The following is a 15604-nucleotide window of genomic DNA, read 5'->3' as shown; positions in this document are numbered from 1 at the left end:
CTCCTTAGGCAACCTGCTGACCTGAGCTCTCTGGGATCATCAGACATGCAACACGTGATGTGGAAACCTGGCTGGCCAAGTACACAACAGATCTGGGGTCATGGGCACCCAGTCACCTCCTGAGCTGCTGGGATGACAGGCTTGTTCCACCACACCCAGCTTTCTCCTTAGAGGTGGTCAAAAATTGCCAGTGCTGACTGTATTTCTAGTCATGAGGGAACAATATTGGAACAGTTTTCAGAGAGCAAATACCATGCCTTGGATTGACCTTGCTAGTGAAGACACTACTGCTGTGTGAACATACAGCTCGATCTGCTACCTCTGTGAAAGAGATGAGGTGAGACTTACAGGTGTGACCTCCTGAGTTCCTGCCGAGCGTGTGAATCAGAGCCCCAGGCCCATTGGTGGCATCTGTCCATTGCAAAGAAGCAATTCTTCCTCATCCCGGTTCTGCAGTTCTTTAATAATAAAGTGTCCTCTCAGAGACAAAATGAAAATGTGAGATAGGCATAAGTTTTAAAAATGAAGCTGTGTTGCTGGCTGCTACGTTGGTCTGTTTGGAAATCTCTTTCCTATTACTGCTTTCATTCCTTCAGCAGGTTCCAGATAGAGCTGTTTTGGTTTAAAAGGATTCCTTGTACACATGCTAAAATGTGCTTATTTCATGTTTGAAATGTGCCTGTAAAGTAGCTTGGAAATAATTGTTCCTGATGTTTAATTAGGTAGTGTTTGAAAAGCACTTTGAAAATGAAAAATGGAGTAGAAGTGCTAAATATTCTTGCCTAAGGTTGATTAATTATGGACAGTAAATCTTACATTAGCCCGTGTGATAAATGTGAGTGAGTAGACTGCACAATCTATTAAAGGAAAGACAGGCATATAAGGTTTTCCTTCTGCATATAGATCCGGGGCTGATAATCTGGAGGTTGGAGAATTGTGTCTGCTTTGTAGCTTCTCATTCCCTTTTTTATACAATGCTATTGAAGACTTTAGCACAGAATTCAGAATCTGGCTTTTCAGAGCTAGCAGAGGGGCGATCCGGGGCATGGGAACCCGCTGGGTTCCTTCAGAAGTTTCCACTTTCAACTTCACAGGAAGTTGTTAGACAGTGAGGCTACATCTGTATTAGTAAATCAAACATGTCCAGCTCTCCGCCACTGAAGTCACCTGGCACTGAACTGCTCACATCCACACGATTAAACACTTTTACCCTGTGAGAGCGAGGTGGTTGCAGCCAGATGCTCTGATGGGAAGACTCCCTGGCCTGTGCTAGCTCAGGAAGTCTTCCTAGAGATTCTTTGTGGGAGTGCAAGTTGGCCAGGGTCAAAACCATTCTAGAAATTTAACAGTGGGGTTGATGGAGGTTCAGTGCCTAAGCCTGCCCAGCGCTGTTTATTTTACTCGTACAGATGTAGCCTGAGGGGCTGTAGCCACCACTGAGAATACTTAACTCTACTGTCTTCAGGGCACCTTCCACGGATGGACAGGTGAAAAGCTGCTTCTCTATAGGCCAGATCATGTCCCATGATATATGCATCTTGATGACCTCTCTGAGCTGTGGCTGTTTTGGAGCAGCAATAGTGATATCTGATCTCAAAGGGCTGATGAAACTAACCACCCAGCTCCACTTGCGCTGCAGAATAGACGATAGATTGCAGGACCACTTGGTGTCTTTGACAGGTTTTAAGTGGGGCTAATGTATAAAGAGCAAATGTTCTTATCACACCTAGACCAAATATGTGAGAGGTCTGTGCTAGTTCTTGCAAATATGATAAGTGCCTTGAATAAACTGACAATCACTTACCTCAGATAAAAAGTCTGGAGAAGCCTGTAAAATGAAGGCAGAAAACGAAGGAGAAGACGAGTCCAGGGAAACTGCGTGAGAGTCTGTGGAAAATACAGAGAGCATCTGTGCCCTTTTGTTTTTTTTTCATATATGACAGCTTTACGCTGTAGTAATGTGATCTTCTAGAACTGGAGGAGTAAGTTTTCTCCTTGGAACAGGAGGATCAGATCAGTTGTTGACATTGGCACGTTGGAGTTAGCATGAAGGACTGATCTGAAATTGTTGCTTTAAGCGGGCATTACATTGAGATATAGCAAACCCAGTGACTAGTCATTAATGTTGTTGACTTACAAAAAAAGAGGTGGCATATATGAAAACATCATAACTGCAGAACGAGCAATAAGGTCTTTGCTGCAGAGTATACCAGGAGAGCTGGAATCATGGCAGTTTGGTCTGAAAAGAAAATACAGAAGCCTTTCTTTTCCACTCCAGTTGACAGATCATAAAATATTAAATTCTGATCTGCTTGGAAAAGATTGTCACGTGTTCCTGAAAATGACTTCTGACTACAGAGCTTCAAAGAGATAAAGTCTTTGGCAAAAGCTCTGGTTCTTCTAGCTTCGGTGAACAAGCTACAGTGAAAAAAGGTTCTGAAAGGTAGATCTAGGCATAAGGAAGTTAAGACAAAAAGCAGGCCCTTGGGCATAGCCTTTGTATCCCCCCAGAATTTTCCATTTTCTGCATCTAGTATCCGGACCTAGCCTGGTGGAGAGAGGTCTGGAAGGGGTGTGTGAGCCTGAGTGTTGTAGCTGGTCTGCAAATACTGGGGGAAAGACTTAGATTGTGAAGGCACTGCTGGAAACAGGGAGCTGTTAGATTGGTTCAGGTGTCCTGCTGAAAAGGCGCGTGCTTGCTTCTTCTTGTCTTATGCCTGTCCTCTCACATCACTTTCCCGTCCCAAAACATTCCTGTTAGTGCTTAGGCAGCAACGTGATGCTTTTTGACAAGAAAATTCATCAAGAAGGTTCTGCAGAGCTCTTCAATACATCTCTGAGAAGATGGTGAGCTGGTTGAGGAGGAGCTAATGAAATGACAAGTCACCTGGTGGGTAAGAAGCTTGAATGCATGGTGTTCATTGAAAGGAAGCAGTGGGAAAGAGAGAAATATTGAGAAGAGGCAAGAACTGGGGAAAGAGCACAGAGACTTGGAGGGCAGAATCTTTTCAATGTTGAAAAGGAAAATCCATACAATGTGCATCTTCCCTGTTTTTTGGACTCATAGAAACTTCTGAAATCTGGTTAATTAAAGGCATGCTATTTAGCACCCCACTTTTGATTGATCCTTCTCTCAAGAATGTGTGAATGAGATGCCGAGGTGTAAACAAGAACCATGAGACATACATCTATAGTGAACTACACATACCCATTCTATTAGCATAATTCACTTGTGTCAGGTGCTTTATGCAGCATTTAATTTATTTTAGCGAGTTTCTCAGATGCAAGAGCTTCAAAACACGGAATCAACAGAACTGAAATCTTTTCCTTATTTTTGCATTAGGAATTCTTGAGGATGTAATATGTGATGGTATCTGCTTCACAGTGCTATGCAACTCGGTCGCAAGCTATCACAAGTGACCTATAAACCAGATTTATTTGACACTAAATTCAAGCTGAAAACAACTTCCCAGAACCCTAGAAAAGGCAGTGACACTCTATATACTCGCTCCAAGGAGGCATGCACGCACATTCAAATATGCATGCTTTTATGCACAGATATCACCATGTATCATATTCTTGCTGACCATCTGTTTGCTTACTGTGAGCTCCGAGATGATTCAGTTGCTATGCCTTTGGGGAAAAGACTGGGTAAGACCTGCATGCAAATGTGCAAGGACACATTTGGGGATGCACTAGCTGCTGTGTGCGGGGACCTGACATGCTGTGCCTGGGTCCACCTATCCCATCGGCCCTCCTGGCTGGGCAGTCAAGATGGCTCAGAGATCCACCACCACAGCTGGAGCGGTGGAGCCACCTTATATCAAGGAAGGGTGTGAAGCGTAGACAATACAAACTCTGACTGAGTTTAGATTGTCTGCAGGAGCTGGGTGAGGTTCAGGAACACAGAGAAAGCAGGTGGCATTTGGTACCACTTAGCTCAGACAGAAGCAGGTACAATTGCTATATCTCTGTGGGACAATGCCCAGAATAAACCAGAAGCATACAAACAAAAGGAGCGGTAGCCACTTTTATTTAGGTGGGAATCATCAATAGGAAAAATAGAATACCCTTAAAAAGTGAGGGAGATACTGAATCCAAATTGCATAATAAATATAAGAGCCCTGCCTTCACATATGTCGCTCTGGTGAAATCTGCTGTCAGAGTTGGAGTTTGGTCTAAGGCAGATTTACCTGTGCACGAAGGAAGTTCTGTAACAAGTGCAAAATTACATTAACAGTGCATCTCCACTTATTCACAGGTAGCACAGTTGCGCACTTCAGATAGATAGGTCTGAAAAGACCCCGCAGATGGAAGTCATGAAGTCGTGAAGCTTTTCGTTTATATTTCCTCAAATCCATGTTTTATGTAACATTTTCACAATGCACAATGTATCTCTGTCAGCCTTTATAACCAAAAGTATATTACTGTCCCAAATACCTACACTGCTTTTTGTATAATGTATTTTATTTCTGGACTAATTTAGGAACTTTCAGAAATGTTGTCCTGAGTTGGGAGCTGAAACCCTCTGCTTTTCAGAGATGTTCTGTTAGGCTTTTTTTGCCAAGCACATTAAAATCGGGGCTGCTTGTAAGAAACTTCCCTGCTGTTCTCTGCTCTGCAAAGAGCTGGCACAGGCAGACCCCGCAGTTGTGAGCAGTCACATGCAGGATTAGGGCCTAGAGTTTGTTTCTGTCGAGTCAATTCACAGTTGCAAGCAATTGAGATTTGATTTTTTTTTCATTAGGGCTTTTCCTTTTTTTTCTTCTTCCAAGTCGGTGATGAAGGAAGCTCTCAGATCTGCCCTTGTATTTTTGTCCCAACGAAGTAGAGCTTCCTATGGCATTTTCTTTGCTCCAGAACTATTCATCACTAGCACTGTGTTGATAATGTGATGACAGTTGTTGCCAAAACTTTCCTGTTCATCCTAAATCTGTTTTTCTTGGTATGAAAATAAAGATACGAAGCTCAGTAGAGAGAGAGCGCTCCATGGTATGAGAGCTCAAGGTGACTGAGATGGAATAATTATCCAAGGACAAACCCCGTTGTGGGGGGGAGGGCGGCATTTTCCAAATTCCAGAGGGGAAGAGGAGAAGAGGGGTGTGAGGCCAAAGGGGGTGGGCTGGGTGGGATGTGCCTGCTGGGGGCTGGAGAGAGAGACAGTGCTCCTCTTTTAAAGGAAAATGAGCAGCCAGCAGAAACTAGATGCGTCTCACCATGGGGTGAGGGTGGAGAACCCACCAACTGCTGAGACAGTCAATAGGCAGATTATTCATCACACATTGCTAGGAGATTAACTGAGCAAACGTTCTGACAAAACTGATTAAAGCCTTCATCCTGTATGGGGGAACAAAGAGGCACCAAGTTATTACACCCCAGCCAAATGCCAGATGATGACTACATGTAGTGGAAACACAAAGTATGGAGCGTTGTGGTTCCTTCTCCCCTCCCCTCTGCCTCCCCCCCACCCCACCCCCCCGCCAATCTGGGATGACTCTCCCTCTCTTTATCACTAGAGTCATCACAAGTTAAAGTTTGTAAATACAGCTACCTACTGAATGTTTCAAAAGCCAGATTGCTGTGATGTAAGAGATAAAGGACACCCCCTCCTTAGTTTGCTTCTCTTAAAACGTTATCTCGGAGTGTTATCATGTCTAGAGTCATCTCTCCTCTGAAGTGCATTCTTTCCCGGTATTATCACCACTGTTTACAATTGCAGATACTTAAAATGAGCAAAATACTTGACTTCCCATTATGGTAAAGTTTGGATGGTACTCCCTCGGCCACGGCCACGTGTAAGCTCTGAATGTGAGTGCTTCCAGTATCAGTGTTTGCTCAGTTGCTAGCACTGGTAAAGCGGAGATGGACATGATTTTTTACTGTGTTCACTAATTACCACAGTTTCTAGCCCTGTCACCTCCTAAAACAAGAGGAGTATTATCAATAAAACTAAATTACTTAATTGCAGACTTCTGAAGACTGGGAAAGTCATGAAAAACAGTCTGAGAAAGGAATCCCATTCCAGGTACTCTGATTGTTTTCTTTTGACAGTCAAAAATTTAATGGGTCATGGAAATGATCATACCAAAACTACCAAGTGCCTACGACCTCTAACAAGTGCCTGCTAACATGCATTTAACCTGAGGCACTGCCGAAGCAAATGAGGCACTGCCGAAGCCAAAACACCGAGCTCAGTGTTGGTTTAGATATACCAATGTATATTCACTGTTTCTCAGGCATGAAAAATGTCCCTGTGAGTCGTCCTGGTAATGTATGGACACTTTTGGAAGGAAAGCCATCATCTGTCAGGATCCTGAGACATAAAATTAGACAGCGCAGCCCCCTGGGGAGTCAGTAGCAGGAGCTGGGCGATGGCACTGGTGGCTCTTCCCTCTCTAAACCCCTGGCTCTGAGGGTAAGGACATTACAACTAATTATGTCTTTGGACTCTGCTGACATGAATAAACCATTTGAGGTTAACTGTCATGCTTCTTAATGTCATAAAGCCTCCTTTTCATAGAATTAAAGCCTTCTTACATGAAATTGTGTCAAATTATTCCCTTGTGCTGGATTAGATCCTATAAACTTGTCTAAAATCGTTGTTTTTCAGGAAGAGTGGGGCTCAGTCACTGTAGTAGTGTCCAAGTAATCTTTTATTATAAATGTGTTTTTCAGGTGTGGATGTCAAATATGCAGTGGCTTTTGAAAACAAATGTCATCTAATATAAAACCAGAAATCTCCTCTGAACGTTAGGGAACACTGGTATGCTCCAAGACTGTTAACTAAATTATCATTTGCTACCTCATGGGGATTTTTGCTTAATGATTTGTATTTGTTAACTTGCATTTACCTTAGCTGTAGTTGTCAGTGCCATCTCTTTAATATAAGCGAAGAGGAAGGAGATAACAAGTGAGAAAAAGATCTTCAGATCTTTCTGTTTAACACTGTGAACCCTAGACTCTGGGTTAAGAAAGAGCTCACATATATTAGAAGCAGAACTGATAGAAATATTAATAACACAACCAGCAAAATACTATGTGCAAGAGAGTACAGCACATATACTGGAATAATTTGTAAATATAATAGGAACTATTATGTACATGAACATTTTATGGATCCAGTTGATGTGTTGAGGTGGAGCAGTGGAAAATTAAGAAACCCTTAGAGAACTGCAGATACTGTATGTAATTTATAGTCGATTTTCCTCTAAGTAGTTTAATAGCTTTATCTAGCAACATGTTACATGTATGTCAGCATTTCATTGCTAACATAAATCTGCAAAAGATATGCCAACTGTTTGTTTGTTTGTTTGGTTTTTTTTTGTTAAATTGGCAGCTTCTTCATCACTCAAATGATTCTCACAATTTTGAGACCACCCCAATCATTAGATGATCTTTGAAAAGGCAAGTGTATACATCTGGATTGCTCTGGCAAGGCAAGGAGCTTTTCAAAATGAAGGAAACAGCTTCTCTTTTAAAAAACCTTTTATACCCTTGTAAAAGGCAATAAAATATATATCAAGCATAGATGATACTGACTGCTCTTTACAGTCACTATTAAGATTTATGGTCCCTGAAGTTAAATATTGACTTTGGCATCACCTTGGTCAATATTTATCTCTCAGATCAATAAATCTTAATATTGACTGCAACTGAAGCCACCATGCTGCCCAGTGTTACCTCTGAATGATTTATATCGATATATTTTCCTCTCCCCTCAATATATCTTTTACTTTCCTGTGTTCCTGTTTGATGGGGCTGGAAGATCTTTTTGAATCAGGAAACTTTTTCTTTGCATAGAGGGTTGTCCTTCCCATCAGGTTGTTTTACTCCTTTCCTTATTTCTTCATAAGTTCTACTGTAACTGCACAAACCATCTTAGCATGAAAAAATTTTTCCTAGTGCCTAAGTAAATGTATAAATTCTGAGAGCATACGAGGCTGCCTCATTTTCATTATGATTTTACATACTGGAAGTTATAATCATCATAATCATCCTAATCAGTATTAGTGCTTTCTCTTATTATCCTTAAATTTCTATATTAACATTTACTTTTCTGCCTCCCAATGTTTTCCTTCAACTATTAGAGTTATAATACAACAGAAAATTCTAGTTTATAGAATTTATATAGTTATATAGTTTATAGTCCCATTTGGTAAGTTTCTATCATCTTGATTTCCCCAGCACAATTCAGTTCATGAAGTTAGAGATGTGATCGCAACTAGCTTTTCATATATACACGATTTTCCTAATATCACTGGAATCTTTGTGTTAGCAAGACCTTTGAGGCTAATCGAACAAAGCCCCTTTGCTGAGTCCAATTAAAAGTGAAGTTCCTAATGAACTCTTTTGAATGTGATATATAGACACTCGTTAACGCAAAAATGGGTTGCTGCCTACCCTACTTGTATTATCCTAACCTGAACCTTTAAAAAGATCCAGTCTTTTTTTACATAAAAGGAGTGTGGGTTACTTCCTGAACTATATTCTCACCAATAGAAATCTACAAGCACATTCAGTGGAAATACATTAGCCCTTTCTGTTCTCTCCTGGTGTCTAAAAAAATCCACCTTTCTTTTGTTCCCCTGGGTGAATACTGCTTATGCGCTGAGGGCATTGTGCCGGCGCTGGCCCTGGCGCCTGGCTGCCCTGCCATCCCACCCGAGGGGCTCTGGGACAGAACCGGCCCCAGCACCATGTGCCATGCTGTGAATCACAGCGTCATCTACCTACTCAGTCTTTGATCCAGCATAGTTTGGTTTTTTTTTTTTTTTTTGACTGTACAGCTCCAAGCACAGTGATAGCTTCATTAAGAAATAGTCATATAGATGGTCCCTGCATCCGTATCGACTCCGAGAGCAGGCATTTGAATACAGAAGGATCCCAATTTTTTTTTTATGGGGTAATTCTTTCAAATGCTTAAGACTGTAAACCGAGTTGTGCTCACACTTGAACAAAGGAAGAGTAGGAGTTTCACTAAACTTCTAAGTTTTATTCCTGCCACTGGGAAAAGCTAGAAGAATACTAATGTTAAGTAACAAAATGAAGAATACTAGGCTGCTGCCAAATCATCAGCTAAGCTTTTTTTGTTGTTGTTGCTGTTGTGTTCCCATGTGAGGGCTGCACCCTGCAGAATAAAATAGCTCTCTTCTACTGAGAGTGTCATGGAAAATTTGCCAAACAGAAACAAAGGCCCTTCTTCCACTTCCGCCTTCTGACATAAACAGCTGTACTGCTGCATGTGATAAATTAGCAGAGTGGATAAAAATCTCCCTTTCCTTCTCTGTTTTCTTTAAAATGAGATCAGGGTGCTTAGATGAACACAGCCTCTCTCCCTGTCTGAGAAACAGAGTGAAAATGGCTCCTGATGACCTTCTACATTATTTGGGTAGCTCAGCTAATTAGGGACACAGCAGAACTCCCTTGTGACTTGCCCTATCATGATCTTTCCCAACTAACTCAGTTCAAGCTCTGAATGCACCAGCAAAAAGCAGCTTCAGGATATTCCTTGCAATCAAGAGAAGAAATAAGTTTTCCTGTGCTTGGGTGGAAAATGGAGTGACTGGAGAGGAAAAAAAAAGGTAATTCACCAGTACATTTTGTGAATGGGGAGTGAAACACTGAACAAGGTGAAACACTGAGCAAGAGTTTGAAGTTGAAATGCAAAGAGTTGCATGGCTTACTCCTTATGACTTATTAAGGTCCAAAACTTCCCCCATTAACAAAACCGAATAATTTTGTATACTTCCTGCCTTAAACTCTGGGATAACACTGATGTGCACAGCTATGAGTCTGCTGCACTCCAGTCCAGGGGAACCTGCATTTCCCTGGATGGTGAACAGGCCGTCCTTGCATCTACTGTAGTGCTAATGATCACGATAAGTGCTCCAGAAATGCTTTAAAATGTAAGACCAGACAAATGATAAGTAACAGTTTATTAGTTTTATTTGCTATTATAAACAGTACTGTTAGTCTTAGTGATATCACTGACAGTGTGGTTTAGAAGTGGGAGGGAAATTAGGTGTGAATATCCTTTACAGTAAATAATGTACAGGCTGGTTAGAGGCAACTATAAAGATCAGCGAAGAGTTTTTCAGTGTCATGCAACACTTCCAAACAAGGTGATAGAAAAACATTCCCTTAATGCTGGACTGATGAGCTATCTAACAGTGTACTTTGTGATGATTAACTTCTCAGACCTCTAAGAAAATGGGACTGAAAATGCTGGTGACCTGCACCACCACCTAAGGCAAGACTGACATCTTGTCCTGAAACTGATGGTTGCTGATGAGGACAACAATGCTAATGTGGAGTAGCAATGGATGCTTTTATCCTCTGATGCAGCCCATCTCACTTTAAGGAGGATTAAAACACTTCACTTGTTAACGGCCTCCGACTCCTCAGCAGCAGAGCTGGGTGAGACTGAGGATGATGGTAAGACCCTTGAAAAATTGTAAGGAGAATTTCTCTGCCAGTTGTGTGAGCAAACTGGATTTCTTCTTCCTCAAGATTCCTCAACAACAAGAAGGAAATTCCTTGTATTGGTCCTACTAACAAGCAGATCGAATTTGCAGCCACTTAAATGCGCCTGGGCACGTGTGCCATCCTTCCAAGTCCTGCTTTTAAAATTGAGCGGGACCTAGCAAATACTATGATGCTCTGAATGTCATATAGGGCTATGAGGCTGGAGGGACTGATTTGAGAACAAATTAGAACAATCAAATATGTTTAGCTTGGATAAACAACAGCTAATGGGCTGGGAATGCATACAACTGACAAGTTTGGAGAAGGCTGTAAACATCAGCAAAGGCAGTAACATAATTCTGAAGGTTCAAGTAGATTCAGCTAAAGACTAAGGGCTTGTTTACACCAAGAAATTCACTGTTATAATTATGCAGCATAATTATACAGCGTAATTGTAATTATCCTGGAATTATTCTGAAGGAAGAGTGTCCACACGGGGAGTTATGCTGATATAAAGATACTACTAAATTTCCCTGTGTAGACAAGCCTCAGCAAAAAGAAAGGATTGTTTTTGTGTAAAGCCTCTGTGTGCTACCGTTACTAGTACCACAGTGCAATACAAAACAGAGAATGTAAATTACAGTCATAGCTTTTAGTTGATTTAATCTATCTCGTTCAAGCCTTGTCCCCAGAGCGAGACCCCCTACCCGCATTGGCTTGTGTGACGCATATTCCCATTTCATATGAAGAGTCTTTGCACTTTTCGGTCCCCTGATTCGCCTGGGACTGTGTCCTGCTCTGTAATTTAGCTCAACTAAATAGCTTGCATGACAATAGCTCACTCTCTGCCTCTACAGCACTGTCATCCACAGCTGTAAGGCGCTTGTCATGAAGATGAGTTACTCCAGCCTGTTGCTGGCATGTCAGTATCTAATAGGGTTTGCTTTTTCATACTTCTCTAGGTTTTAGTTAACAAGCTTTAAGCTTCCTCTGGGAAACTATATTGTATGCCTGGGCCTGTCTATGCAAAATGTTATCCTACATTAATGGTATCAGAAGAGGCAAAGTGATACATTCCCCTCAGTTATGGATGCTCATATACAACTACGTTTATAAACCATTTGCCTGACTTTCTTCTCTGTGACCATCTCATTGGACTAGAAAACAAGGTTAAATATGTGTGACTTCAGTCAACAAAATTCATCACTTCCCTGCTCCTACACAAGCAATGGTGCAACTGCTTGAGGAGGGATAACGAGGCTTCGGGATAATCGGAACATGCTTCTTACGGTGTTTTTACAAGTAGATATATTCCAATAGTTTGTTTAAGACTTCAAACTGAGCTATCCATAAGAGTTTAAATATTTGAAGGAAGGTTCAGAAAGCAAACAGTATGGCAAGGAATTGCTGTGATAATTAGTATGAATAATAACATTACTACTCTTGCCTAGCATTTTTTACAGTCTTCTCAACAGGAAGACATTGTCATAATATTCATTTTATAGATGGCAGGCAAAGAAGGGAAGTGGCTTACCCAAGGTCCCATACCACCTCCTAGGTGGGAGGGACAAACTGGTGTGCTGAGTTCTTGCACACATACTGCTGAGAGGCCGTGCACCAAGTTTGTAATGAGTTATGTTTTAAATACTTTCAGAACCTGTGCAGTTGCATGTAGAGGGGAAGCCACCTTTACTGATGAAAGAGGAGGTTGGAAATAAATAGTTTCACTGAAATAGAGAATTTTAAAATGCAGCTGACAGAGGGATGGATGAGATAGATCATTCCAGAACTGTTTTTTCTATGGCTAAGCCATAGAAATACAAATAGTTTTGCAAATCTGAGTGTTCTGCTTGCACATTGTGTCTTTCTTGTTCCTTTATTTAAAATGACACCTACCCCTTATTTATTTTCGTGCATCCAAAATAAAGAATTCCTTTTTTTGTCTTCAGCTTGTCACTGTGTTTCCTTCTTTCTTTTTCAATTGTACCAATTTTAAACTAAGAAAACACGGCAAAAATAATATAACATTTATCTGCCTGTAAACTCTTCCCTGCCACAAAACTCATGTCTGAATTGACATCTTCAAAATGGAGGAATGACTGGTCTGGCCTTTCTTTTTCCTAATTTCTATTTCCTATTTTCTGACATCTTTTTCTTTCATTTGTAGGTCACATTCTTCCTCTCCCAATTTAGGGACTGCAGATTAGTTTCACAAAATGACAGGCATCGTCTGGAAAGCACTGTGGCATCAGTGTGATCCCACATCTCCAGGTTGTGCCTTCATGCCATGAACAACCCCTGGAGAGCTGTCTGTGAATGAGGTTCAAAAAGGCCAGTGGGTTGATCCGTTGAATGTAGCTCTGGGGAAAGGCTCAGGAGAGCGTTACACTCCCTGCTGCACCCTTGGAGATCACGGTATTTAGCTCTTCCGCATGGGGTTTGCTGAGAACTGCATGTCCAAAGGATGGAATGAAAGGCGTGGGAAAGGTTTTGCCTTTGTCTAGTGCTCCAGTGAGAACAATACTCCCTTAGGATGCAGAAGGGCCAGGTTTGTCTTTGTTTCTTCCTTAAGAAGACCTGAGTCAATCTCTTCCCCTCTCAGAATAGTGTCATCAGCACCAGCCACTAGCAGGAGACCTCCTCCAATGAGGCTTATAGCCTTATTGCTCTCCTCCTGAAACAATTCTTTAATCACATAGGTATTAGAAACTAGCTTAGTTACCTTTGTAAAGCACATCTCCAGGATGAGGCATCTCCCAGATTAAGTGGCGAGTGGGATTTAGAATTAGCTCCATGTGGACAGTTGCATGGTTTTACAGATTTTTTGTCATTACGCAGAGTTAAAGACAATATTGGTTAATTCAACCTAGCACACACTTTCCAGGATTTCAACTGAGAAAATAAAAGTGGGTCTTTAAACAGGGTAGGCAGTTTGAACTAGAAGCTCCTCTAAACAGCATAGCTCAACTAGATCAGCAGCTTTTATGTTGCTGCCTTCCCTACACTCAGAAAATAAAGGGACACTATCAGTCACGATATTGTGGCAATGTACCCGGTGCAGACAAAACTGAATTTAAGGCTTTTGTTTAATTTTCTGCCTTTGAAGACAGTCTTTTACTTACCCTCTCCCGCCCCCAGCCCCGGCCCTGCACCCGCTGCCCCACCTTTTAACCAGAAGAGGGACCAGTTTGTTCTCCCAGAAAATATAAAATTCACAAATCTAAGGTGGGATTCAGATATTTTGGAACACTTCCTTAAATTAGGCTTTCCAGTACCTAAAAGGTACGTGTGTTGGAAATATCTGCAATATGGTATGAAAAAACGATTTTAAAGTATTGCTGCCTAACATTACTAGTAATAGATTTTATAGATTTTGCTGTGGGGAAGAAGTTGTCGAGCCAAATCTCCTGTCCTAATTGTTAATTATTGTTGTCTTTGTCTCAAAGAAATTCTGTTATGACACTAGGCAGCTTTATTCAGTTAAAATGTTCCAGGAAAATTCAACACCAATCACATTTAGAAATAAATGTTCACTAGCACAATGAAGAAATATACGGTAGCACACCTACTACATGTTTACTTTTCTTCATCTCCAAACAACGTTTATGCTTATATCCTGTGTCTTTTAAAAGTGAATACTGTGTTGATGGAAGCTATTCATTTGACTGTCCTAGGGAATGAACACTGCTTCAGTGGATGAGTTAGTAATGCATGCCTTCTGCATGTGAGCTAATCATTGTTCATAAAGGCCTGTCAATGCAATCTGGTCTTTATTCGGTGAGGAGACTTAGTTGCAAACTGGTTGTAATCCCGACCTTGATAAAATACGATGTAAGTTTATGCAGCAATGATCTCCTGCCCTTCTGGGGGAGCTTTACCAGCTCTTCAAAAGTTTGAAATTTGTCTCAGTCTGTTGAGTTACTCTCAAGCCCTAGTGTACATCCACTTGATGAAAGCCTTGTAGAAAGAAAATCTTTCTCTTTAAGGTTAGGTCCCGCTCATACCACCATACACAGTGTGTTTTGATGAAATCATAGCTCTCTGCACTAGCATTAGTAGAAATCAAAGGTCACACACATGAATTAGCTATGGTAGTTTACCACTTTCTCAGCCGTCAATTTAACTGTGCTAACTATTGGTAAAATTTAGGCACATACTCTGAGTCCGCTAGGCTGTGAAGTAATATATTCCTTAGGTCAACACTGATGAAAGAATTTGAGCTGATCATGCATACCATTGCTTGGCTGATGGGAGGTAACTTGTGCAGCCATAACTTCGTTGTATATCTATGCCTCAATTATCAGCTCATATCTTCCACAAGTCTTAGAAGTGCTGGTATCAATTAGAGATAGGTCTAGTGGCTGGAAGTTATATAGGCCTCTATAGGCTTGCACGGACTGAAAGACTGAAACCACCAAGACACTACATTTAGGCCAGCCTCAGCTGTCAGACAGTAATGCTTTCAGTCCTCAATAATCTGAGCTAGACTGTAACCTCCGTGGTAGGGTTTGTTACTCTACTTAGTTAGTATAGTATAATAGTATAGTAATCAGCCCATTTGGGTAGTGACACTGTACAAACATAATTTCTCTTTTATTCTAAGCAAATTTGCTCACTGTAATGACACTGATCTCCTCAAGCATGCAGAATCTATCTTTTATCAGTCCACATCACTAGCTATTTGTGCTGTAGATCATGATGAAACATATTTACATACATGGACCATATGGCAAATTCCACATTTCAAGCACCTTTGTATGAAGAATGTCTTTCTGAATTGTGTTTAATATCTGTCCTCTTTTTCCCCTCAACATCAGTCCAAAACCACATGACTCCAATTAGTTCCTATCTCAAACAGTTTATTGGCAGCAATCTGTTCTCAGCATTGCCAAAATACATAAAACTGTTGCGAGTCCCATGATTTTTCATGGTTTTCTTTACAATTCAAAATTCAGATGAATACCTTAACATTACAATGAGATGAAAAGAAGTGAAAATTACCTTTCAACTCAGAAAAACAAACCAAACCAAAGCTTGGATTTAATTAACCTTGGCAAAAAAAGAAATCACTGAGAATGAAAATCTCTCTAACTCAAAGCGGCCAAAACAGAGCCCTCTGAAGTCCTAACAAAACTCTTGA

This window comes from Larus michahellis, chromosome 3 (assembly GCF_964199755.1).
Source record: "Larus michahellis chromosome 3, bLarMic1.1, whole genome shotgun sequence".
Lineage (NCBI taxonomy): Eukaryota > Metazoa > Chordata > Aves > Charadriiformes > Laridae > Larus > Larus michahellis.
This window is presented reverse-complemented; position numbering follows the sequence as displayed.